The sequence below is a fragment of the Chinchilla lanigera genome, unplaced genomic scaffold, assembly GCF_000276665.1.
Source record: "Chinchilla lanigera isolate Chin_1 unplaced genomic scaffold, ChiLan1.0 scaffold00080, whole genome shotgun sequence".
Taxonomy (NCBI): domain Eukaryota; kingdom Metazoa; phylum Chordata; class Mammalia; order Rodentia; family Chinchillidae; genus Chinchilla; species Chinchilla lanigera.
This window is the reverse complement of record NW_004955481.1, coordinates 4333277-4360772: the sequence shown is the minus strand read 5'-3', so window position 1 is coordinate 4360772 and position 27496 is coordinate 4333277. Positions and strand designations below refer to the sequence as shown.

At 41.8% G+C, this 27496-nt stretch overlaps 1 protein-coding gene across 2 annotated transcripts in view; it reads right to left on the bottom strand.

The window, feature by feature from the left end:
• Nucleotides 1-26599, bottom strand: part of Fam222b (family with sequence similarity 222, member B) — a 72355-nt gene extending 45756 nt beyond the window's left edge. The window contains exon 1 of one of the 2 annotated variants that reach the window (XM_005402710.2): nucleotides 26462-26599. The gene's annotated coding sequence lies outside the window, so the exon portion shown is untranslated. The remainder of the gene's footprint in view (nucleotides 1-26461) is intronic. The other variant, XM_005402712.2, reaches the window with a different exon arrangement.
• Nucleotides 26600-27496: the final 897 nt, after the last annotated feature.

The window sequence follows — 27496 nt, the reverse complement described above, 5'->3', positions numbered from 1 at the left end:
AGGGTCTCCCTATGCAGTTCAGGCTGGCCTTGAGCTCACTGTGTAGCCCAGGCTGGCCTCAAACTCACAGCAATCCTCCTGCCTCAGCCTCCCAAGTGCTGGGATTACAGGCATGTGCCACCACACCTGGCTACAGTTGGTTTTACTTCCTTCTGTGTTTGTCCATCTCTCTGTGCATGAGTGTGTGCATGTGCATGCGTGTGTGCATGTGCATGCGTGCGTGCAACTGGCTGTACTTTCTCTTCTGGACACTAGAGGGAAATGTAAAACCCATTCACTGTATCTGGGATTTCATTTTGTTCACTCATTCACTAATATTACCAAATATTTATTATGTCCCTGCATGCCAGAAACTCTTAGACCCCAGAGACAAAAAAATAAGTAAAATATAATACTTGTCCCTGCTGCTCTGGAGGGTGAGGCAGGAGGACTGCTTGAGCAATCAAGTTTGAGACCAGCCTGAGCAACATAGCAAGATCTTATCTCAAATAAACAAATAAAACAATAACAATCTGTTTATTTCTCTGACAGCAGAGAATATATAAGAGTAGAAAAACTAACCCCAGCCTTTGGGAGACTATGGGTTTAGAAGAGGACAAGAGAAATTATTTCTTCTGACGAAGGGAAGAAAATGTGCCCATATAGTAATTCACATTAGACAAACCAGCCTATCCAAACTGGCTTTTCCATTAACAATCTGCCTCACTTTAATCTAAATGAAAATAACCTATACCTAGATAGTATCTTTTTTTTTTTTTTTTTTGGTCTCTTTTTTTGTTGTTTGTTTTTTTTCTGGTACTGGGAATTGAACTCACGACCTTGTGCTTGCCAGGCAGGCACTGTGCCACTGAACTAAATCCCCAGCCCCTTTTTTCTTGTCTTTTTGAGACAAGGTCTCGCTATGCAGTTGAGGCTGGCCTTGAGCTCACTTTGTAGCCCAGGCTGGTCTGCTTTTGCCTCAGCCTCAGAGTGCTGGGATTACAGGCATGGGCCACCACACCTGGCTAGATAGATAGTATCATTAAACTGCTCTCTGTGGAAAATAGAGGCATTACCTAGTCAGGAAGATTTGCTAAAATAACTACTTGGCTAGGTTTGAAAAATCAATTGTATACAGTTTAAAAGCCACAAAGGTAACCAACACAACTGGGGTTAACACTGCTTAAATGATAATAAAAAATGGCACATGGCTGTATTCTCAACACTTGGGAGGCTGAGACAAGATTACATGAGTTCAAGGCCAGCCCAGGTGACATGATTAGTTTAAGGCCAGCCTAAAATACAATGTAAGACTGTCTCCAAGAATGAAACAAAAAAATTCATTTAAAATTAGGATAAATTACTCTATAGACCCTACTGGAAAAGTAGGTCAATGGTAAATGATTAAGTAGATGTTTCCTGGCCTGGGGATATAGCTCAGTGGCACAAGCGCCTGCCTGGCAACTGCAGGGTCCTGAGTTCCATCCCAGTACCCAACATAAATAAATAAATTTTAAAAAACAGAAGTTTCCTGAATGTTTTTAGATGAATTAAGCATTCTAAATCAGAAAATGTAGTACTCAGATAAATTAGCTTTTACTGGATACCTCTGAAAAGTCTCTGTAGAGAGACAAGCTGGGTGTGGTGGCACATGCTTATAATCCCACCTATTCAGAAGGCTGACACAGGAGGAACAAATCCAAGGCCAGATTAGGCAATTTAGTCAGATTCTGTCTCAAATTTAAAAAATACAGAGTCAGTTGTGGCAGCTCACACTTGTAATCTCAGCCGTATAGGAGGCTGAGGCAGGAGGATCATGAGTTCAAGGCCAGCCTAAGCAATTTAGCCACTTAGTGAGACCCTGTCTCAAAAATAATACTAACAACAATAGATAGCTAGGATGTAGCCCAGTGCAAAGGCACTGGGCTAAATCCTCAGTACCACAAAAATTAAATAAATAAAAAGGGTAGCAATGTAGCTCGCTGGTAGAGTGCTCACGTAGCATGTATGAACCCTTGAATTCAACATCCAGTACTATGTGGGAGTGGAGGGTTGGCTTGGTCAGCAAATCATTTCTACACCTACACACTTCAAGATTAAAAAAAAAGTATTTGCAATCCTTTAAAGAGGTGCCAAGCCAGCATGATTCTCAGCAGGGTGTGGTGGCACATGCCTAAAATCCTAGCACTCGGGAGGTTGAGGCAGGAGGATTGCTGTGAGTTTGAAACCAGTCTGGGCTACAAAGTAAGTTCAAGACCAGCCTGAACTTCATAGTGAAACCCTGTTTCAAAGACAAAAAAAAAAAAGAGTTGCCAATCATTGCCAGGCATTGTGGCATATGCCTATAATCCCAGTAGTTGGGAGGCTGAGGCAAGAGGACTGCTGCAAGTTCAAGGCCAGCCCGGTCTACATACTGTGTTTAGGACCAGCCTGAACTACACAGCCGGATCCTATCTCAAAAAAAAAAAGAAAAAAGTTGTCAATCCTAATACACAATTAAACTAAATTAAAGCTCAAGTCATGAAAAGGACACCAAAGGGCCATCTGTATGGTGCCTTTTTCCCTAATCCTCAAAATGACTGATGCATCTTATGCTGTGCTAGAATATTTAGGTTGTGTGTGTTGTGTGGGGGCTGGAGAACAGGGATAAATTGTTAAATTCTCATACTGATGGGCTAGCACATGGTAGAAAAAGCAAAAAGCCAATATCCTAAAAAAGTTTCACACACACAGACAAAATGAGACAGCAAACTTGTGAATCAAGGATGATTTGGCATCTTTAAACGCAGAGCCAGTTTTCTTCCAGTGCCAAAGCCCATGGCTTCTCCTGTAGATAAAATGGCACTGTTCCTGAAAAAGCCCTGGACGCTGTTTCCCCACAATCCTATAATCTGTCAGAAGACAGAAAACACAAAAAAAGGCTGTGCCAGCCAGAAAAAGCAAATTATAACCAACACAGAGCCAACACTTTACTTCAGACAGAAGGAGGTTTTCTATGTATATTTGGAAGGAGAGACAAAAGAAGCTTACCATCACTTAAATAACCAAGGCAAGCAATTAATTTCACCAAACATCATCTTTGAATTACCATTTGATGCAATAGCCTGCCTTCCCATACTCATAGATTTAGAAAGCATTTACCACAGGGTGTGGTGACCCACACCTGTAATCCCAGCTCTCAGGAGGCTGAGGAAGGAGGACTTGCCATGAACTACACAGCAAGAGCCTTTCTCAAAAAATAGTGTTCACAATACTTTAAAGAGTTGCCAGTCATTGTCAGGCATGGTGGTGCCTGCCTGTAAATCCAGCACTTGGGAGGCTGAGGCAGGAGGATTGCTGAGTATTCAATGCCAGCCTGAGCTCATATATAATGAGTTAAGGAACACTCTGAACTACATAGCCAGACCCGGTCTCAAAAAAAAGAAAAGCTGTCGATCACAATATATAAAAGCTATTACAAGTCAATAAAAGACAAAAAGACAAAGGGGAATATATTCAAAGTGTAAACAAGTAAGTCACAGAAGAAATATATAAAGCAAAAATAATTACATGCACTGTATTCTACCTTGTAAAGTAGTAGCTGAAGGTGATTTCTCCAAACAGTCCTAAAGGTATTTTGTCTTAATATTACAAACTTCCAGAGAAACTTTAGCTACTCCGAATGAGAAAAATAAAATGAAATAAAATAAAATAAAATAAAGATAACGATGTCTAACATAAGTAATACACAGTCCTAAAATTATTGAAGATAGCCAGGCATGGTGGCACATGCCTGTAGTCTCAACTACTCAGAAGGCTGAGGCAGAATTGTATGAACCTAGCACATCAAAGCTAGCCTTGGCAATATGTTAAAACCATTTAAAAAAAAAAAAACAGCTTTCTGAAGCTAGGCATGGTGGCACAATCCTGTAATCCCAGCACTCAGGAGGCTGAGGCAAGATGATCTCTGCAAGTTCAAGGCAGCCTGGGCTACAAAGTGAGTTCAAGATCAGCCTGAACTGCATAGGGAAAGCTTGTCCCCAAAAGACCAACTAACACTTGGGAGGCTGAGGCAGGAAGATCACTGCAAGGCCTGCCTAGGCTACATAGTGAGCTCAAGGCCAGCCTGGACTACAAAGCGAGACCTTGTCTCAAAAAAAAAAAAAAAAGAGAGAGAGAGAGCGCCAGGTATGGTGGTGTACCACTATAATCCCACACTCCAGAAGTTAAGACAAGAGGATCATCAAAGAGGAAAAGAAACCCAAGCCTTTTATTTGTCCCGCATATAAAGAGCTAATGAATTATAAGGTAACACAAATTCCAGAAAAAATGACTCAAATCCCAACTATATGAAACTAGTATCTTCATGTCATTTTGTTCTAACATTAGTAACACATGGATGAGTCCCTATACTAAAAACAACACAAAGATCCTAAATGAGCTGTCAGCAGCGTGAAGTTCTGAGGATGTCAGCAGTCTATCACTTAAGTATTTCACCTTTCCCTTAGCAGTTTTAGACCACTTTCTGATTTTCCTCTATTGTTAATGTCACTTTAGAGGCTGAGAAAAATTCAGTTCAAGAGATTCAAATTTCAAGCATTTTTCAAGTACATTACAGTTTAATGATGCCAGTGATTCTATATTTAGAATCAGGTGTGGAACAAAGAGTGCTAGTTTTGCCTGAAATGGCACCATGTGACTCTCCAAATCCTAATTAAAACAATCACCTAACCCTGCATTGAAGTGTCTCTATGGGTAGTCTACAATAAATGTTTTTCAATATTTTTTGAATGGTGTTATTAATTGGCTGATTCTTTAAATATGGAAAATAAGCCACTCCCACCAGTCTTTTAATCATTTATCATTGTCATTATCATAGTATGGGATTCACATGACTCCTTGAACCCAAAAGCCAAGACAATAAAACTCTTATAAAAGCCCAAGCATGCTGGCACATGCCTGTAATCCTAGCACTCTAGGAGACTGAGGCAGGAGGATCACAAGTTCAAACCCAGCCTGGAAAACTTAGTAAGACTCTGTTTCAAAGGACTAGGCCACACACGGTGGCACACACCTGTAATCTCGGCACATAGAAGCTGAGACAGGAGGATCACCACAAGTTTAAGGCCAACCTGGGCTACACAGTGAGTGAAGGCCAGCCTGAACGACAGAGCAAGTCCCTGTCTCTAAATATATAAATAAAGATGTAACTCAGTGTAAAGGCCATGGTTTCAATCCTCAGTACCATTAAAAAAAAAAAAAAACCAAACAGCCGGGCGTGGTGGTGCACACCTGTAATCCCAGCACTCAGGAGGCTGAGGCAGGAGGATCGTTGTAAGTTCAAGACCAGCCTGGGTTACAAAGTGAGCTCAAGGCCAGCCGGAACTGCATAGTGAGACCCTGTCTCAAAAAGACGAACAAACAAAAACAAAAGAAAACAAAACAAAAAACAACAAAAAATACTCTTATAATAGAAACCATCTAAAGTGATATTATGATAAATCTTCAGGGAAATATCTCTCTTTAACAAGTTGTTTCATTATGGTTTCATAATTGTTACATTCCAGAAATTAGGGTAGCAATCAATAACTTTTCCCAAATTCTAAGCTATTTTTTCCTAAAACAGTACTTACAAAAATATATCACCTTTCTGAAAAGAACTTAAGGCCTCTAACAGACATCATCTGCTAATTTTCACAACATTTCAATGAAGAACTATTATTTAGCATTTATATCACACTTTAACTTGCAAAACTGTTTTACAATTATTTTCATTAGTAGTCATGCCTCACAACCATCTACCCTGAGCTAAACCGGTCCTGTTATCCTCATCTGATAGCTGAGAAAGAAAATGCACCCTAAGGAAAAGGTCAATCTCTTTTTTCCAAGATCAGGGACCTAACTCTTCAAAACAGTCTCATTCACTCACCAGTTATCTGTACTGAGGCTCATAACACAAGTAAAAAAAAGTAAGTGTGTTCGCTACTTTTCTCCCTGCTGAGACAAAATACCCAACACTCACAAATTAAGGAAGGAAAGGTTTATTTAGCTCAGTTTGTAGAGGTTTCAATCAGTAATCAGCTGGCTCCAAGGCAGAGTGGCACATGGCAGAGGGGCAACAGAAATCAGCAAAAACAATAAGCAGAAGGGGGAAACAAGCCTCTTTCTGCCTTAATCCTCGCATTCCACTATGAATCAATTATACTCTAGATTCAGCCACCTCCAAAAAGCCACCTCCCCGTGACTGCACAAGGTTTTGTGGGGGACAACTAGACACAAACCATAACAATAGGGTTGTTTGTGTGTGTGTTTCTTTTTTGCTAGGAATGGTAGCACACCCCTGTAATCCAGCACTAGGGAGACTGAGGCAAGAGGATTGTCTCAACTTCAAAGCAAACCTGGGCTACATAGTAAGACCCTACAAAAAAGGAAAAAAAAAAAGAATACACAGCAGAATGAGCCAGTGTAAGGACAAAATATCAGATAAAGAAGACAGAATTGCAGTTAGCAATCATGGAAAGAAAATTTTCTTAAAAATTGCAAGAGTTCATAAAAAAAATCAATGCAACATCTGCTAGATGATGCAAAGAAGAATAACATAAGATTGATCAAAGTCAATGAAAAGCAGGAGATAAACTGGACATGGTGGCACATGCCTGTAATCCCAGCACTTGGGAGGCTGAGGCAGGAGGATCCTTGCAAGTTAGAGACCAGACTGGGCTACAAAGTGAGCTCAAAGCCAGCCTGAACTGCAAAGTGTGATCCTGTCTCAAAAGAAAAAAGGAAAGGTTTTGAGTTTGATTCCCAGTACCAAATGAATATATAAAAATAAAAGCTATTAGAGAAAAGAAATAAATCACATATAAAGGAAAGCCCATCAGAATCACAGCAGACTTCTCAACACAAACCCTCAAGTCAAGGAGAGTCTGGAGTGAAGTACTCCAAGCCTTCAAGTAAAGGAGAGTCTGGAGTAAAGTACTTTAAGCCCTGACAGAAAATAACCTCCTGGCTAGGTGTGGTAGCACAGGCCTATAATCTAAGCACTTGGGAGGCTGAGGCAGGAGGCTCATCATGAAGTTAAGGCCAACCTGCACTATGTAGTCAATTCAAGGCCAGACTTAACTATATACCCAGACCCTGTCTCAAAAAAAAAAAAAAAAGGGGGGGTGGGGGGCTGGGGATTTAGCTCAGCGGCAAAAACGCCTGCCTGGCAAGCGCAAGGTCGTGAGTTCGGTTCCTGGTACTGGAGAAAAACCAAAAAAAAAAAAGAAAGAACAAAAGAAAGCAAGCAAGCAAGGGAGAAGAGAACAGAACCTCCAACCTAGACTGATGTACCCCCACAAAACTATCTTTCAAAATTGATGTAGAAATAAGATACATCCATTAAAGAACACCTGAAGAAATTCATGGTCACCAAACCAGTACTCCAAAATGTTCTGAAGGACAGTCTAGAATGAGATAACAAGGATTACAACTCTATGAACCCCAACAGAATGAATCCACCAGGCAAGACAAGTAATAAGCCGAGGGACAAAAAAGAGGAATGGAACCAACAACAGGAAAAAAACCACAAGGATAAATCAATACAAATCAATTAGGAGCCAGGTGTGGTGGCACTTGCCTGTAATTCCAGCACTTGAGAAGCTGAGGAAGGAGGATGGTTGTGAGTTTGAGGCCAGCCTGGGCTACGAAGTGAGCTCAAGGCCAGCCTGAACTGTACAGTGAGATCTTGTCTCAAAAAAACAACAAAAAAAAGCAGAAGAAGCAAGATCCCACAATATGCTGCATACAAGAAACACATTTATTTCAAAATGAAATTCACAGACTGAAAGTCAAAGGATGGAAAGCAATACTCCATGTGACAGGAACCTGGGAAAAGCAAGGATAGCTACTCTATTTACAGACAAAGTAGATTTCAAGCCACGATTGATTAAGAGTGACAAAGAAGGTCACTACATCCTTACAAAGGGAACAATCCAAGAGGAAGAGATAACAATCATAAATATATGTGCACCAAATACCACACCCAACTATATAAAATATATTAAGGAACATGAAAAAATAAGCACTAATACAACTGTTTTTTTGTTTTATTTGGGGTTTTTTTTTTTTTTTTTTGGTCTTCTTCAGACAGGGTCTCACTATGCAGTTCAGGCTGGTCTTGAACTCACCTTGTAAAGCAGGGTGTGGTAGCGAGAGACTGAGGCAGGAGGATTGTTGTGAGTTCAAGACCAGCCTAGGCTACAAAGTGAGCTCAAGGCCAGCCTAAACTGCATAGCAAGGCCCTCAAAAGAAAAAGCCTCACTTTGTAGTTCAGGCTGGCCTCAAACTCGCAACACTCCTCCAGCCTCAGCCTCCTGATTACAGGCATGCACCACCACACCTAGCTCAGCACTAATATAATTGTAACAAGGGACCTCATTACCCCACATTACAAATACACCAACTAGACAGAAACAACATAAGAGTGAAAGCTTTCACAAACAGATCAACTAGACAAAAATAACAAAGAAATATCAGATCTGAACCAAACCTAAACAAATGGATTTAACAGATGTCTACAGAGTATCCTACCCCATGACATCAGAATACACATTCTTCTCAGCTGCACAGGGGACGTTCTCCAAAACAGACTACATACTAGCTCATAAAACATGCTTTAAAAAAATGCAAAGGAACCTAAATTATCCCATGCATATTATCAGACCATGGTGCAATGAAATTGGAAATCAATGGCAAAAGAAACCACAAGAACTTCATAAACACATGAAAATTAAATAACATCTTCCTGAACAAACCAATGGGTCACAGATGAAATTAAAGAAGAAATTAGATAGTTTCTACAGTTAGATGATAATCCCAATAAAACACGCTGAAGTGCCAGGCATGGTCATGCATGCCTGTAATCCCACCACTTGGGAGGCTGAGGCAGGAGGACCACTGTGAGTTCGAAGCCTGCCTGGGCTATACAGTGAGCTCAAAGCCAGCCTGAACTGCATAGTGAGACCCTGTCTCCAAAAGACAAAAAAAAAAAAAAAAAAAAAAAAAACACAACAAATGACAAAAACCACATGATCATTTTGACAGACGCAGAAAAAGTATTTGATAAAGTTCAACAGCCATTCATGATAAAAAAAACTCTACAGAAAACTGGAAAAGATGGTCTTTTTCTCAATCTGATAAAAATGGACAAAAACTGAAAGCTCTCACTATGAAATTAGGAACAAGAGTGGGCTCATGAGAAAGCAGGAGTATTGGTACTTTCTGTTGGCTGACTGGGTATTGGATCTCAGGATTATATGGATGCTTCTGATCACCTTAGGCATCTTTCTGATATGAACAGTAATGATTACATAACAGCCAAATTCTAGCTATAAACAAAATCAGAGTTTCAGTAAATAGAGGCTGTTAAACTTTCAGTATGTAAAAAGTTCTTCTTGTTCATTAATTTTCCAGATAGTCTATGTTCTTTTTTTTTTTTTTTTTTTTGGTACTGGGAATCGAACTCACGAACTTGCACTTGCCAGGCAGGTGCTTATGCCACTGAGCTATATCCCCAGCCCTTAAATTCTTTTTTTTTTGTTTTTGTTTTGTTTTGTTTGTTATTTTCCAGTACCGGGAACTGAACTCATGACCTTACGCTTGCCAGGCAGGCGCTGTGCCACTGAGCTAAACCCCCAGCCCCCAGATAGCCTATGTTCTTAAAGGAGTATCATTCCCATGGAACTTGAGTCACTTAAAATACATAACAGCGTGCTATTCAAAACTAGCTGTACATGAGTATGTGCTAAGTAAATTAAGTACTACTATTTTTGTAAAGCTGTTCACATGAATAAATACCATTGATGAGAATTTTTTAAAAATCAGGAACAAGAGAAAGATGTCCACTATAACCACTTTTATTTGTTTGTTTGTTTTTTTGGTTTTTCTCTGGTACCGGGAACCGAACTCACGACCTTGCGCTTGCCAGGCAGGCACTTTGCCGCTGAGCTAAATCCCCAGCCCCTAACCACTTTTATTTAATACAGTTCTGGAAACATTAGCCAGAGCAATTAGATAAGAGGAAGAAATAAAAGGAATAAGGATAGGGAAGAAGTTAAATTGCCATTAGAAGACATGACACTCTACATAGAAGACCCCAAAAATTCCACCAAAAATCTTCCAGATTTGAACTGGCTGTGGTGACACAAGCCTATAATCTTAGCACTGAAGAGGCTGAGGCAGGAAGATTGCCATGATTCTGAGGCCACTCTGAACTGCATAGCCAGACCCTGTCTCAAAAAAAAAAAAAAAGAAAAAGAAAAACTTCTAAATTCCACAACCAAATTCAGTAGCATAGCCGGGCGTGGTGGCGCACGCCTGTAATCCTAGAACTCAGGAGGGTGAGGCAGGAGGATCATTGTGAGTTCAAGGCCAGCCTGGGCTACAAAGTGAGCTCAAGACCAGCCTGAACTGTACAGCAAGACCCTGTCTCAAAACAAACAAACAAACAAAAAAATTCAGTAGCATAGTTAGGTACAAAGCCAACACTCAAAAGTCAATAGCAATCCTGTACATAAATAACAAACTCACTGAGAGAGAAATTAGCAAAACAACCTTTCACAACAGCATTCAAAACAATGAAATATCTAGGTATCAATCTAATAAAGGAATTCAAAGACTTCCTTTACAATGAAAGCTACAGTACTCTGAAAAGATATGAAATGATACAAGAAAATATCAGAAAATGGAAAGATATCTCCTATTCTTGGGTAAGAAGAACTAATATAGTGAAAATGGCCATACTTCCAAAACTGTTATATAGATTTAATGCCATCCCGATCAAAATACCGATACTATATCTCCCAAAATTAGATAATACAATAGAAGAGACCTAGAAGTGGGAGTGGTGGTGCACACCAGTAATCCCAGCACTTGGGAGGCTGAGGCAGGAGGCTCTCTGTGAATTCAAGGCCAGTATAAACTATGAAATGAGTTCAACGTCAGCCTGAACTGCATAGTGAAACCCTGCCTCAAAAAGACAAAAAAGAAAGCCAGGTGTGGTGGCGCACGCCTGTGATCCTAGCACTTGGGAGACTGAGGCAGGAAGATCACTGCGAGTTCAAGGCCAGCCTAGGCTACATAGTGAGTTCAAGGTCAGCCTGAACTACACAGTGAGACCCTGCCTCAAAAAAAGAAAAGAAAAAGAATCAGTGTGGAGATTCCTCAAAAAACAGAGAACTAAGGCTGGGCGTGGTAGCATATGCCTGAAATCCCAGCACTAGAGAGGCTGAGGCAGAAGGATTGCTCCGAGTTCCAGGCCAACCTGGGCTATAAGGTAAGTTCAAAGCCAGCCTGAACTACATAGTGAAACCCTGTATCAAAAAGACAAACAAACAAACAAAAAAACCCACTAAGACTAGAGGTTCCAATTAATCCAGCTATTCCTCTTCTTGATATCTTCCTGAAGGAATTAAAAACATCATACCACAGCGATATATATACACCCCTGTTTACAGAGCCACAGTTTGTAATAGCCAAATCTTGGAAATAGCCCCAATGCCCATCAACTGGTGAATGGATAAGAAGTGGGGTTTTTTTTCCATACAATGGAGTATTACTCTGCCATAAAGAAGGATAAGTTTGAGACATTTCTAGGTAAATGGCTGAACCTCACGAACATACTCTCAAGTGAAATAAATGACACACATGTTGAAATACTGTAGTGTTTCTCTGGTGTGAGAAAACAAAAGTGTAAATAAGGACCAAAATGTATGACAGATATTGGGAAATTGGAATAAAATGTTCAAATGAGAAGGGCAAAAATGGAGGAGGTGGGAGGAAAGGAAGGGACAAGAAAAAAAAAATAGGGAAAAAATGGAAACAAAATTTTTCTAAATAAGGAGGAGCAGAGGGGTTGAAGGGAGGGAAGGAGGTTGGAAAAAAAAGAAGCAGCAAGATATGTCATGTACAGGTATAAATTCCCCACAGTGAATGTGTGTGTGTGTGTATACACACATACACACACACATATTTATACATATATATACATATATATATAATGTACTGATAAAAGAAGTGCTTTGAAGGGGAAAAATAGCTTGGGCAAAATCACACTGAGGGAAGGAGGAAGGAAGATGGGCTTAAGCATCTGCTATGTTTGGTTTTTTTTTTTCCTCCGGTACCAGAAACCGAACTCACGACCTTGCGCTTGCCAGGCAGGCGCTTTTGCCTCTGAGCTAAATCCCCAGCCCCAGCATCTGCTATGCATTGGCACTGCAAGTAATGAAGAGTCTCAAAGCAAAAAAGGGCAGACTTCAGTAGTCTTACAATTTAGAAAGATCACTTCTTTAAAATTTTTTTTTGTTATGATAAGATCTTGCTATGTTGCGTAGGCTGGTCTCCAACTTGTGAGCTCAAGTGAGCCTACATAAGCCTCCAGAGTAGCTAGTACTACAAGCACGTATCACTACACACAGATCACTTCTGTGACAGTTTGGTGGACAAACAGGATGGGTGATAAGACTTGAGGCATGCAAAACAGGGTTCCAAATATCCAAGTGCAAAATAAAATGGTTAGATCCAAGACTTTGATCATTTGGTTAGAAATTTTTAAAAAGCAGATTTAGAAGACTTTCAAAAAAAAATTTTTTTTTCCTGTACCAAGAATCAAACTCACAACTTTGTGCTTGCCAGGCAGGCGCTATGTCACTGAGCTAAATCCCCAGGCCCAGACTTTCAAAATTAAAACTGGTGCCAGGCATGGTAGCACACCCCTGTAATCCCAGCACTCCAGAGGCTGAGGCAGGAGGATCGTTGTGAGTTTGAGACCAGCCTGGGCTACAAAGTGAACTCAAGCCCAGCCTGAACTGCATAGTGAAACCCTTTCTCAAGAAAAAAAAAAAAAAGAAAGAAAAAAGAAAAAGAAAGGAATAAATCTTGCTAAATTGAGCAGGCTAGCCTTGAACTTGAGATCCTCCCACTTGAGCCTCTGCAGAATTTAAGATTGCAGACATATGTGCTACCATGCCCCACCAAATTCAAATTTTTTATTTAGGCAACTGGGTGGTACCATTCAATCAGGATGGGAATTTAGAAGGTTAGATTTTATATCAAAAATAATGACTTCTAATCCCAGCACTCAGGAGGCTGAGGCAGGACAATCATTTCAAGTTCAAGGCCAGCCTGGGCTACATAAGTGAGCTCAAGGCCAGCCTAAATTGCATAGTGAGACCCTGTCTCAAAAAGATGACAAAAAAAGATAATTTCTGAGGATGTCTATAGAATGTTGAAGAAGATTTAGACTTGAGTTTAATATAGAAATATGAAGGAAATGTGCATATAGATAATTACATCACTTGCAAAAAATGTTTAAAAGATAAGGCTAGAGTATGATAGAGTAGGGCTGGGGATTTAGCTCAACAGCACAGGGCCTGCCTGGCAAGTGCAAGGTCGTGAGTTCAATTCCCAGTACCAGAAAAACAAAAAGATAAGAGTATGATAGAGTATTTACCTAACATCCTTGAGACCCTGTGTTTAATCCTCAGTATTGCAAAAATTTTTAAAGGCCTTTCTAGCCAGATATAGTGGTTTAGCTATAGTCCCATCTATGGTTGTTGGGACACTGAGGCAGGAGAACTGCTTAGGCCCAACAATTTTCAGGTCAACCTGGGCAACAGAGCAAAATTCTGTCTCAGAAAAGAAAAGAAAAAGAAGAAAACTTCTTAATTAGAAATTTGATATATGGAAAAGCAGAGTCATTTGTAAAAAATAAAGAACAGAGGAGACACATTGGCAAATAGTTCAAACAGGCTCTCAGAAGAAAGCAGCAGCAGAGAGAAGAGGCTAGATGCCAAATGGGGGGAAATGCTCTTAATGCTGGCCCTGGTCCAGCTCCCAAAAATCATAGCATATCTTCTCAGTCTTCCTAAATCCAAATATCCACTCACCTGGGAGCCAAAATACACATTTTCCAGAAATATTTAGGAATATTTCTTAGAGGCAGATGTGGTGGTGCACGCCTCTAATCCCAGCACTAAGGAAGCTGAGGCAGGAGGATCGCTGCAAGTTTGAGATCAGCCTGGGCTACAAAGTGAGCTCAAGGCCAACCTGAACTGCATAGCGAGACCCTGTCTCAAAAAAACAAAAAAGGGCCGGGGATATAGCTCAGTGGCATAGCGCCTGCCTAGAAAGCATGAGGTCGTGAGTTTGACTCCCAGTACCAACAACAAAAAAATAGAATTGCTTAAAAAAAAAAAAAAAGAATATTTCTTGCTCCAAGCTTCAATAAATTAAGCAATGCGTGGGAGAACATAGCTTGCATGGACTTTGAATAGGATCCACACATTAATTCACCAATTAACTTGATAAATCTCACACTGAAAACTTTTTTATGCGCTGATATGGAGGATATGTCTTTAGGTGACACAACAGTGTCCTAGAATAGAAAGGAGAGAGTGGAATAAGTGGCAAAAATCAAATCTAATAAGTTAAATAGAAAAGAAAATAGCAACCCCCTGCCCCACGGGGAGACAGTCCCATCATGTACTCAAGGCTGTCCTTGAATTCACTATATAGTCCAGACTGGCCTCAAACTTGCAATCCTCCTGCCTCAGCCTCCCAAATATTGGGATTACAGGCATGTGCCACCATCACACCTGGTTGCAAAATATTCTTACTTAGGAATCAAGAGTACAAAACTGCCAGATGTGCTGGCACATGTTTATAACCCCAGCACTTGGGAGGCTGAGGCAGGAGGACTGCTGTGAATTCAGCCTGAGCTACATAGTGAGCTCGAGGTCAGCCTGAACTGCATATGAGAAGGTGCTTCAGGAAAAAAAAAAAAAAAGTACACAACTAAGTCCAGTGGCACATGCCTGTAGTATCAGTTGCCAAGAAGGCTGAGGCAGGAGGGTTCCTTGAGCTCCTGAGTTTGCCATGATTCTAGGCAATGAAATTTGAGGCTAGGCTAGACAATTTTTTTTTTTTTTTTTTTTTTTTTTTTTTTTTTTTTTTTTTTTTTTTTTTTTTTTTTTTTTTTTTTTTTCCGGTACCGGGAACCGAACTCACGACCTTGCGCTTACCAGGCAGGCGCTTTGCCGCTGAGCTAAATCCCCAGCCCCTTAGGCTAGACAATTTAGTGAGACCTGTCTCAAATTTTTATAAAGGGGTTGGGGGTGTAGCTCAGTGACACAGCCCTTGTCTAGCAGGCACAAGGTCTTGGGTTTAATCCCCAATACAGCAAGAATAAGGAAAAGCGTAGGACAAGGAAAATTCACAGTGGTATTTAGGAAGCTTAGAAATTTTATGACTATCAAGGTTCTGATTGTTCACTTGCACAGATGCTCTGATATTTCCTGCAGCTGTGCAGAAGGAAAGAAGAATATTGTTATATAAGGGGCTGGGGATTTAGCTCAGCGGCAAAGCGCCTTCCTGGCAAGCGCAAGGTCGTGAGTTCGGTTCCCGGTACCGGAAAAAAACCAGAATATTGTTATATAACAATATGTATTATTATTATTTGGCACAATAATGTTGAAAATCACGGGCTGGGGATTTAGCTCAGCGGCAAAAGCGCCTGCCTGGCAAGCGCAAGGTCGTGAGTTCGGTTCCCGGTACCGGAAAAAAACCAGAATATTGTTATATAACAATATGTATTATTATTATTTGGCACAATAATGTTGAAAATCACGGGCTGGGGATTTAGCTCAGCAGCACAGCACCTGCCTGGCAAGTGAGAGGTTGTGAGTTCAATTCCCAGTACCAAAAAAAAGAAAATCTATCTTTCATTAAAAAAAAATATAGTTTATTCCAAGTAATGAAAATAGAATATGTTAAATGTCTTGAAACTTACAAATAGCCAAGTGTGGTGGCACACACCTGTAATCCCAGCACTCGGGAGGCTGAGGCAGGAGGATTGTTGCAAGTTCAAGGCCAGCCTGGGCTACAAAGTAAGTTCAAGACCAGCCTGAACTGCATAGTGAGACCCTGTCTCAAAAAGACAAAAAAAAAAAGAAAAGAAATTTACAAGTAACAGTTCCTATGTTGCCAGTGATTTTCCCCTTACTATTCACCAACCTCCTACTCATTCTTCAAATCTTACCTTGAACATTCCTCAATCCACATCCTTTCGTGGTACCCTCAATACAGATTAAAAATTAACACTTTCCACTGAACTTTATGGCTCTCAATCATCATTCAACACAGTATTCTGTAACTGACAGTTCAACTTATTTGTTTTGCCCAACAAGACATAAACTCTGGGTAGGCAAGAAAGAGTCACACTAACTACTTCTATTTTAGCTCTTAGCATAGGCTAAGCAATGTATAAATATTTGTTTGATGACCAACCACTTAGAGTCAAAGCAAGAAAGGGGAGAAACTAAAAAAAAGATATCCTAATTAATAGACAAGCTAAAAGGGAATCTTGAATCTTCCAAACAAGTAGAAGATGATAGCAGCTTTTGAAAAGGAGAGATCTGGCCAGGTGCTGTAGCACATGCCCGTAATCACAGCACTTGGGAGGCTGAGGAAGTACGAGCACTACAAGTTTGAGGGTAGCCTGTAGCACACAGTGGCCTGGAGATCATAGTGAGACCCCAAAGAGAGACAGAGAGACAGAGTGAGAGAGAGAGAGGAGAGAGACAGAAATAGAGATAGAGACAGAGACAGAGAGAGGAAAGAAGGAAGGAAGGAAGGAAGGAAGGAAGGAAGGAAGGAAGGAAGGAAGGAAGGAAAGGAAAGGAGGAAAGAAGGAAGGAAAAAAAAAACAAAACTGGCTACACTAAGATGTAGTTCAGTGGCAGACTGTTTTCCCAGCATGCTTAAGGTCTTAGGTTCAAACTCCACCATTACTATTACTACCAATAATAAAAAATAGATAGGATGGGCGTGGTGGCCCATGCCTGTAATCTCAGCACTCAAGAGGCTGAGGCAGGAGGATCATTTGGAGTCTGAGACCAGCCTAGGCTACAAAGTGAGCTCAAAGCCAGCCTGAACTACCATCACTATTGGGGGCTAGGGATTTAGCTCAGTGGCAAAAGCGCCTGCCTGGCAAGCGCAAGGTCGTGAGTTCGGTTCCCGGTACTGGAGAAAAAAAAAAAAAGCCAGCCTGAACTGCATAGCGAGACCCTGTCTCAAAAAGACAAAAAATAAATAAATAAAAATAAATAAAATAAAATAAAATAAAAAATAGATAAAAAAAAAAAGAGAGATCTGGAGGCTGCAGATATAGTTCAATAATATAGCTCTCTTCTTTTTCTTTTTTTTTTTGCAATACTAGGAATTAAAGCCAGGACTTTTACACTAGCTGTATTCCCAGCCTTTTGTCATTATTTATTTTGAGGCAAGGTCTCACTAAAATCACTAAATTGCCCAGGCTGCACTTGAAACTTTTGACCTTTTTGCCTTCTGGAGTGCAGGTCCCAAGTTCAATGTCAGCCTTGGCAATTTAGCAAGACCTTATCTCAAAATAAAAAAATAAAGAACTGGAGATACAGCTCCATGCAAAGGCCCTGAGTTCACTCCCCAAGACCACCATACACAAAAAGGAGTTAACTCCACATTTTAATTTTTTTTTTTTTTTTTTTTTTTTTGAGACAGGGTCTTGCTGTGCAATTCAGGCTAGCCTTGAGCTCACTACCAGGCTATTCTCAAACTTCATCCTGCCTCAGCCTCCCAAGTGCTAGGATTACAGGAGTGCTGGGATTACAGGAGTGCATCACCATGCCCAGCAACTCCACAGTTTAAAATGACACCACAGAGTCAAAAGCTTAAAAGATCCAAGCCAGGCCACGGATACAGCTCAGTGGCACAGCACTTGCCTGGCAAGCACAAGGTCCTAAGTTTAATTCCCAGTACAAAAAAAAAAAAATCCCTGCAAGTTCAAGGCCAGCCTGGGGTACAGAGCAAGACCTTGTCTCCAAAAAAAATGATCCAACTCTCCCAGGGATACTGACCAGGCAAACCAGCTACTGTAGAACCTAAGGCAAGAGAATCACAAGTGAGTCCTGCCTAGGCAACCCCGTCTCAAAAAAAAAGGCTAAGGATGTAGCTCAGTGGGGTTCGGAGCGATATGAAGAAAGGAAGGGAGGGAAGGAGGGAAGCATAGTGAGAGAGAGAGAAAGAGAAAAAAATAAATGAAAAAAGCAAAGCAAGCAAGTTGGACATGGTAGTACAAGCCTGTAATACCGGCACTCTGGGAAGCTGAGGCAGGAAGATCGCAACCTTGACCGATTTAGCCAGCCAGACCCTGTGTTTAAAAAAATTTTAAAGGGTTGTAGGTATAACTCAGTGGTCCCTGGGTTCAATCCTCAGTACCCCCACCAAAAAAACTGGGCACAGTGGCACACATCTGTAATCCCAGCACTCAGGAGGCTAAGGCAGGAAGATCATCAAGAGTTTGAGGCAGGGGCTAGGGATTTAGCTCAGCAGCACAGCGCCTGCCCGGCAAGCGCAAGGTCATGAGTTTGATTCCCAGTAACAAAACAAAACAAAACAAAACAAAACAAAACAAAACGAGCCAGGCATGGTGGCACATGCCTGTAATCCCAGCAATCAGGAGGCTGATGCAGGAGGATCACTGCGAGTTAGAGGCCAACCTGGGCTACAAAGTGAGTTCAAGACCTGCCTGAACTGCATGGTAAGACCCTGTCTCCAAAAGACAAAAAAACAAACAAACCAACAAATGAACACAAAAGACCTGCCTGGCAAGTGCAAGGTCCTGAGTTCAATTCCTGGCGCGCGCGCACACACACACACACACACACACACACACACAGAAAGAGGAAAGAGGAAAAAGGACTCAAGTCTAGTTATGGGTTAGTAATGAAAAAAGAAATACAAAAATTTTTTGAGATAGGACCTATACAGTCCAGGGTGGCCTTGATTTTTTGGTTGTTTTATTTTGGTTTGGTTTTTTTTGGTCAAGGTCCAGGGTGACTTCAAACTCACAGGGATCCTCCTGCTCTGACTTCTGAGTGCTGGGATTACAGGTGTGCACAACCACGCCCAATTTAAATGTATCTTAATAAGAAGCTAGGCTTTTTCCTGTTGACTTGTATTTCTTTTCACCCTTAATCACAGAGAGCTCTGAGAGGGACATAATCAGGACCTTGAGAGGTAGTGAAAAGACAGAAATAGGCACTGAACACTTCTCTAAGAAAGCATTCACTTCTCACCAAGAGCACTGTGACTTCACACTTATGTTCCCTCTGGTCAGCTGTAAAATTTCAGCCTTTCTCCTGGCCACTTTGCTTCTCACATTTACTCTCACTTCTCAATTTATTATATTAAATTCATCTTTTTAAAGTCGCTATACTTTAGGAGTTCAAATTTAAGTATCAGACTCATGTCTCTTCTGAAAACTTTCCAAGCTTTCTGCCCTGCTCTGCTGCATTATACAGTGTTATTCTGCCAAGTCTTAGCTCATTTCCTCTTGTAGCTCATCCTAATATGGTGGCATACATCAATAATGCTCACTCCCTCCCCACTGTCAGACCTATCTTGCTGGGCATGGTGGCAAATGCCTGTAATCCCAGTACTCAGAAGGCTAAAGCAAGAGGATTGCTGTGAGTTCGAGGACAGCCTGGGCTACAAAATGAGTTCGAGGCCAGGCTGAACTGCATAGTGAAAATGTCTCAAAAAAAAAACGCCTATCTTACTTACTTGTCCAATGTTGGGGACCACAAATTCACAATGGTTAATTTTGCATACTTCCCCTAAGGGATAAATGGAGGCTTGGGGTTATCAGTAACACCCTTCTGAGATTTCCCATTAACTCTATTTTTTTTTTTTTTTGTACCGGTAATCGAACTCACGACCTTGCACTTGCCAGGTAGGTGCTGAGCTGATAAGCTATATCCCTAGCTCCTTCCCATTAACTCTTTAGGGATGGGCCATCCACTAAGACTAAACTAAGACCACTAAGATTAAAAAACAGTCCAGGGCAAGAACCTTCTTAGCATAAAATCATCTCCGCCCTCTTGAGTCATCCCAGGATTATCCATTGCCTGCTGAGTCATCTACCTCTGACTTTGCCACTGACCTTGAATCTTCTGCTAGGTCTTCCTATCATTGTATACACCCAATAAATAGTGACGGGCTCAGAGTGTCTTTGTCTTTGCCCCTCCTGAGACACTGACTGTCAGTCCCCCTTCATGCGTTACTAAATTTTTCTCTGTTTCTTATTTCATCCTTGTCGTACCCATCATACAGGCAATTGGGGATCCTGGCCAGGTTCCCGATAGTCCAACTGTGAGGGCCTATCATGTAGGTTCAATCCAAGATGCCTTTACTGACAGACAATACTTGTACTTAGCCTTCCCTCAAGTCTTACAACAAGGTATACCTTCTCCACAGCTTATCATTTTGTTTTTGTTCTTTTTTCACATTTTAACAACTCCTTAACAATTCCAAAACCAGGATACATTTTACAAATGGTGGCATACCAGTCTAATAAGGGACATTTCTTCATTTTCAGTGGTATGTAAAATGTGACTAGGCCAGAGGGTGTAAGCTCATTGGTAGAGCCCCTATGATGGGGCTGATCAGGCTAGGTCTGACCCCTAGCACTGCCAAAAAAAGTGAATTTTACAATCATCACCACTACAAAATTGATTTTAAAAAGGTATTCGATTACAATTACTTTGTATATTTCTGTTTCTACTACTAGACTGTAAGCTGCTTCAGAGCAGGGGCTATGTCATCATGCTTGGCCAGCATAGCTTTTGGCACAAAAGAAAGTGTTTTGTCTTGGGGTTTTTTTGGGTTTTTTTCTTGGTCTTTTTAAGGCAGGGTCTCACTATGCAGTTCAGGCTGGTCTTGAACTTACTTTGTAGCCCAGGCTGGCCTTGAACGCAATGATACTCCTGTTTCAGCCTCCTGATTACAGCCATGTGCTAGCAAGCATGGCTAAGAAAGTGTATATTTAATAAACATTAGTAATAATGTTTATTTAGCATTTAACAAGTATCATGTACTATGCTAAACACTTTACACAAAACAACACATTTAATGCTCACTACATTTCTACATTTCATGGATGAGGAAACTGAAGCACAGGTACTTGACATAAATTCATTGAAAGACAAAGCAAAGCTGCACAGAATCTGAACTGATGTTTGCTATGATTCATAACTGGTTATCATTTTTTTCTTTCATTAACTATCAATGATCGGGGCTGGGGATTCAGCTCAGTGGCACAGCGCCTGCCTGGCAAGCACAACGTCGTGAGTTCAATTCCTGGTACCAGAAAAAAAAAAAAAAAACTATCAATGATCACCAGGTATGGTGGCGATGCCTATAATCTCAGCACTCAGAGGCTGAGGCAAAAGGATCACTGTGAGTCTGAGGCCAGTCTGGGATACATAGCAAGACCCTGTCTCAAAAAACTGCAAAAGAAAAAGCAAAAACGTGTGTGTGTGTGTGTGTGTGTGTGTGTGTGTGTGTGTGAATGAGCAATTCCTGTAGGCTAAATAACTACTGTGTTAAATATTGGTAAGCAAACCATGGACCTAGGGAGGCTATTCTGAAACACTGGGTTGTTTTTTTTTTTGCTTTTGTTTTTGAGACAGAGTCTCATCAAGTCACCACGCTGCCCAGATTAGGCTTGAATTTTTTATTCTCCCACATCTGCTTCCCAGAGGGCTGGGATTACAGGCACACACCACCATGCCCTGATCCTCCTTTCCTTTTTAACATCTTCCCATATACTCCCCCTTTACAATTTAGCACTGCATCTGATTTACTCAGCTTAGTTCTTCTTTTTGTTCTACTTGCTTTTTTTTTTTTTTTTTTTTTGGGTACCAGGAATCGAACTCAGGACCTCATGCTTGCCAGGCAGGCAAGAATCCCCTGAGCTATATTCCTGGCCCTGGCACTACATCTGGAATCAAAACAAAAAACAACAAAATCTTTTATGCTTTATTATTAATTAGACGCTGTGAAATTATCACAAAGGAGACTTCAATTAGGATATGAGTTTCAAGATCAAAAGGACTTAATAAACAAATGATTCTGTTTTAAAGCTAAAGTAAAGGTAAAAAAGGAATAGGCCAGTTGTGGTGGCGCACACCTGTAATCCTAGCAGTGGAGCGGCTGAGACAGGAGGAATGCCACAAATTCCAGGCCAGTCTGGGCTACAAAGTGAGCTCAAAGCCAGCCTGAACTACATACATATCAAGACTCTGTATCAAAAAACAGACAGGGGGCTGGGGATTTAGCTCAGCAGCACAGCGCCTGCCTGGCAAGTGCAAAGTCATGAGTTCGATTCTTAGTACCAGAAAGAAAAAAAAAAAAAACAGACAAAAACAGAAAAAGAAATGAGTATAAGCAGCATAATTCTGTATTTAAATAGAAAGTTTAAAAAATTTTCCAGATATAACTCAGGGGCCAGAGATATAGCTCAGCAGCACAGCATCTGCCTTGGCAAGTGTGAGGTAGTGAGTTCGATTCCTGGTACCAAAAACAAAAAGTTTTCCCAGAGGCATCAGATGCTTTTTAAAGAAAAATGATTCAGTTTATCAGAATAAAAATAAGTTAATAACCTTATTTCTTTTATTTTAGCCCTTGCTACATCAGGAATTCACCAAAAGACCTTATATCCTCATAGCTCCTTTCCTACTTTAGACAGGCTGCTTACACAACAGGCAATCAAGCACTGGGCCACCTCCTTTCTCTCCCCTAGGGAAAAGAAGTCCTCATTTGGTAACTATTACCTACTACAAAGAAGTAACAAAAATGTCAGGCATGGTGGTGCACACCTGTAATTCCAGCATTTAGGAGGCCAAGGCAACAGGATCGCCATGAGCTCCAGCCAGCCTCGGTTACACAGTGAGTATAAGGCTAGCCTGAACTACATAGTGAGATCCCATTTAAAAGTAAGCAAGCCAGGGGGGGTGGCACATGCCTGTAATCCCAGCACTTGGGAAGCTAAAGTAGGAAGGTCGTTGGGAGTAGGAGACCAGCCTGGGCTACAAAGTGAACTCAAGGCCAGCCTGAACTGCATAGTGAGACCCTGTCTCAAAAAGACCTAAATAAATAAATGAAATAAAATAAAAGCAAGCAAACAAACAAGTTAAAAAACAGTAACAATAGTAGGGCATGGTATCCCATGCCTGTAATCCCAGCCAGTTGGGAACCTGAGGCAGGAATATCACAAACTGATAGCCAGCCTAGACAATCTAGCAAGACTCTATCTCAAAACAAAATAAAATAGAGCAGGCACAGTGGCACACATCTGTAATCCTGGCACTTTGGGAGGGTAAGGCAGGAGGATGGCAAGTTCAAGTCCTCCCTGGACAATTTAGTGAGAGCCTGTCTCAAAATAAAATATGAGCCAGGCGTGGTGGCACACGCCTGTAATACCAGCACTCAAGAAGCTGAGGCAGGAGGATCCTTTCGAGTTCAGAACTAGCCTGGGCTACAAAGTAAGCTCAAGGCCGGCCTGAACTGCATCATGAGACCCTGTCTCAAAAAGACAAAAAATAAAAAAGTTGCTAGCTCAGCTGCAACATTTCCTACCATTACATCAACATTTTCTACCTCTACTTCATCTACCATGTGGTAAAAACAGAATAAATTTGTAGCCTGTAATGCTCTATGATATGATCAAAATACATTACACACATTGACATCCCCAAAAACTGTGAAACTAGAGGGAAAGGGAGAATAAGGAAGGTAATGGAGGAAGAATGATTAAAGTATGTTATGTTCACGTACAAATCTGCCAAAATGAAACACATTAATCTGTAGAATTAATATGTACTAATAAAAAATGTGGTAGTGGAGAAAAGACAGTGATATCTCCGTTCTCAGGTGCTTCTGTTCACAAACAATTCGGTCCAAACAAACAAACAAATAAATAATTCTGTCCTCAAACAAAAGCATTTGACAAAATTTTGCTTCCGTTCACCAACTCTACTCCAGATGACAAACAACTGTGGGCATCTTCCCCACACAAACACAAACATGGTCATCTTCCCCAACATCATAAAATAAAGTTCGTGAACTGAAGTATCACTGTAAATATAAACTTACAAGAAAAGAATAGATTTGTATTCTGTAATGATCTATGATAATAGTTAGAAATGTTTTATGTTTTTGGTGCTGGGGACTGAACCCAAGGTCTTGCATATGCTAGGCAAGTGCTCTGACACAAAACTACACCTTCAGCCCCTCCTTTTAAAACCATTTAAGAAATAGTGCCACTGACAGTGAATTTTTGAGAAGTAAAGAACTAGATAGAGAAAAAAATTAAAGTTGTACATTAATGTGCATATCCAAGAAAGAGAAGTCAAACACGTTTTACCTGATAGAGAAGTTAAAGACAACTAGGGTTCATTTCCCCCTTCCTATAAAATAATTTAGTCCTCTTATCTGTGAATCTTCAAAGATCTGTACTTTTACAGATCTGTCACTTCCTTTTACTCAGCTAAAAGACAAATAAATCCTTCACCCATTTCCAAAAGGCCTCACCATTTCAACTCTCAATCCTCAGAGCTGGGAGAGCTGAAGTACTGTATCTCTTTCTGTCCTTTTGAAAGGAGTTTGCACCTCTCTTTCAAAAGCTATGGCTAAAAAGCCATTTTCTCTCTCTGGAAGCACACAGTACAACTCTGTCCTTTGCTTTGTCTACCCTAAACAACAACAACAAAGGCTCAGGAGTGTTCCTTCAACCTTTCAAAGAAACCAGCCACCTCTTTGACTCTTGTACGTTTGCCTTTTTCATTCCACCAGGGAGGTTCCAGGGACAAGCAGAAAAAAATAGAGATGAAAAGGTGCTGTATACTTAGCTAAACTCTATAACGGAAACAAGGTCCTGAGGCAACCAGAATCTTTTGAAGAGAAAACCTTAAAATTTAAAAAGAACAGGGGCTGAGCCAGGTGTGGTGGTGCACACTTGTAATCCCAGAACTCAGGAGGCTGAAGCAGGAGGATCATCGTGAGTTCGAGGCCAGTCTGGGCCACAGAGTGAGTTCAAGACCAGCCTGAACTGCATAGCAAGACCCTGTCTCAAAAAAAAAAAAAAAAAAAAAAATGAATGAGAACAGGGGCTTAGCGAGGGCTGAGCACTTGTGTAAGGCCCTGGATTCAAAATCCAGTATACCAAAAGAAAGAACAAAAGAAAGAAAATCAAGCTGCTCACATTAGCACAGGCCCTGCAATCCTAGACTCCAGAGGCTGAGGCAATGAAGACTGCAAATTCAAGGCCAGGCCAGATAACTTAATGAGAAATTGTTCCAAAATTTGAAAAGGAAGGGCTAAGGATGTAGTTCAGCACTCTCTGGGTTCAATCTCCAGTACCACACAAAGAGGGAAAAGAAAGCAAGTTTCCGGCTAGGGGTATATAGCTCAGTGACACAGCATTTGCCTAGCGGTATGAGGTTCTGGGCTTGATCCCCAACCCTGCTCACCTCCTCCAAAAAAAAAGGACGGAAAGTAAGAAATGGTATTTGCACACCCCTTTGGGCAGCTGGGCAGCTCTCCTAAATTGTCTCAAACTAGTTTTCTCAAATCATAATAAAGTACATTAGTATCAACGGTGTTACAAGATAACCTGACTGAAGTTCAGAAAGCATTTAATGGATTGGCCCTTCATTCTCTATTTCCTTCCTCTTGGGTGAGGCATTACAATTTGTAAAAAGGCCAGAGTACGGTATTTTCCTATACAAGTCTGATGGCTACCTTGTCAGTGCAGAATAAACTGGCATTTCCGCACTGTGCCTACACAGACGGTACATATTTGTCTAATAAGATTTTACAGATAATACTCTTTGCCTTGATAGAGAAATCAGTTCTCTCATTTACAAGGCAAGGTCTAAAATCCAGCAGTGTTGGTGGTGATATATTAGCATCCGCACCCTACAATCCACAGTTTTCACAGACAATCTCAACCACACACACGATGCTTGCAATAGCCTATCTGAACCACCTCTTCCAGAGTTCCAGAGGTTCAGAAAGATTAAACGAAACCTGCCCGGTTATCTACAGGCTTATCAGTGGTGGACTTGGGTGCGGAACCCGTCCGACTTCAAGCGGGCTCTCTGCCCTAGAACCCTTCCAACTTTAAACAGAGAGCGCCTGACCCCCACCCTCTATCCAGGGCAGCCTATTACTCCAGGGGACCGCTCCTCCCTGCCTGGCTCAGAGCTGGCTCCCTCGGCTCCAGCAAGGCTTTCTTCTTCCACTACCCTCCCCCCGCGACCATTCTCTGAAAGAAGCGGAAAGGGAGAGGCGACCAAAAGCTCCTGGGGGAAGGGAGGATGACAAACCGGGAGCGCAGGACACCGGCCCTGCCGAGCGCTCCTTCACCGCTCACGTACAACCCCTTCCCTCGGCCAAGCAGTCCAGCTCAGGGACGGGACTCGCGGCCACGCACGCCCCAGATTCTACCTCACCCCCCTCACACTGCCCCCCCCCCACGCCCCTGTGTCAGCCACAGGCAAAGTCCACCCTCCAAGTCAGCGTACCCTTGCTGGACCACCTCCCCTAAGTCCCCACTGTCCATTCCCCTTCCACCGCCACTCACTGTCGGTGACTGGGCCCGGCCCTCATGGCTGCTTGGTAGCCGCCTGCCGCCGCTACCGCTGCTCTACGCCCCGGCCCCTCAGTCACTATCGCCACCGTCGGGACTCGCCAGCAGTCTCTTCTGCGCCTGCGCAGCCTGGAGCGCCGGGGCCCTCGCGGGCATCCTGCGCCTGCGCAGCCGGCGCCGGTGGCGTCTTCCTCAGTGCCTGATGGCCTGCATAGCTGGGTCTCAGGTGGACATGGCCGCTGGCCGTCCTTGAGTACTTGTTGTTGGGCTTAGAAAACTGACTTCCCCGGGGTTTGAGGGCCCTGGAGGACCTTGCTAGGATACTGAACTCTCAAATTGCGTTTTCCTTTGAGGCTGTAGATTTAATGGCACTTACAGCATTACAGATCCTGCTTGCCTTACAGACCTGAACTCAGGTGCACTCAGAGGGCCATTGACAATAAATTTGGGATCCTTTCAAGAAGACAATTACGGCCGGGCGTGGTGGCGCACAACTGTAATCCCAGCACTCAGGAGGCTGAGGCAGGAGGATCGTTGTGAGTTCGAGACCAGCCTGGGCTATAAAGTGAGCTCAAGGCCAGCCTTAACTGCATAGGGAGACCATGTCTCAAAAAGACAAAAGAAAGGAAAGAAAGAAGGGAAGGGAAGGGGAGGGGAGGAGGAAAGAAAACAATCCCATCTAAAATGTCTGGAGAGTGGTTATAAAAAAGTCAATTTTGCCGGGTGTGGTGGCGCGTGCCTGTAATCCCAGCACTTGGGAGGCTGAGGCAGGAGGATCATTGCGAGTTCGAGGACACCCGGGGCTACAAAAGTAAGCTCAAGGCCAGCCTGAACTGTAATAGTGAGACCCTGTCTCAAAAAAAAAAAAAAAAAAAAAAAAAAAAAAAGTCAACTTTGACATTCCAGAATAGGCTACTGGCCAGTAGTTGCTTAGAGACACCTTTGTCTCCAAGGTGACCTCAGGTAGAATACACTGGGACACTGCTAAGTTCACTTCACTTATAGAGTCCATTTATAAAATGTATGCTG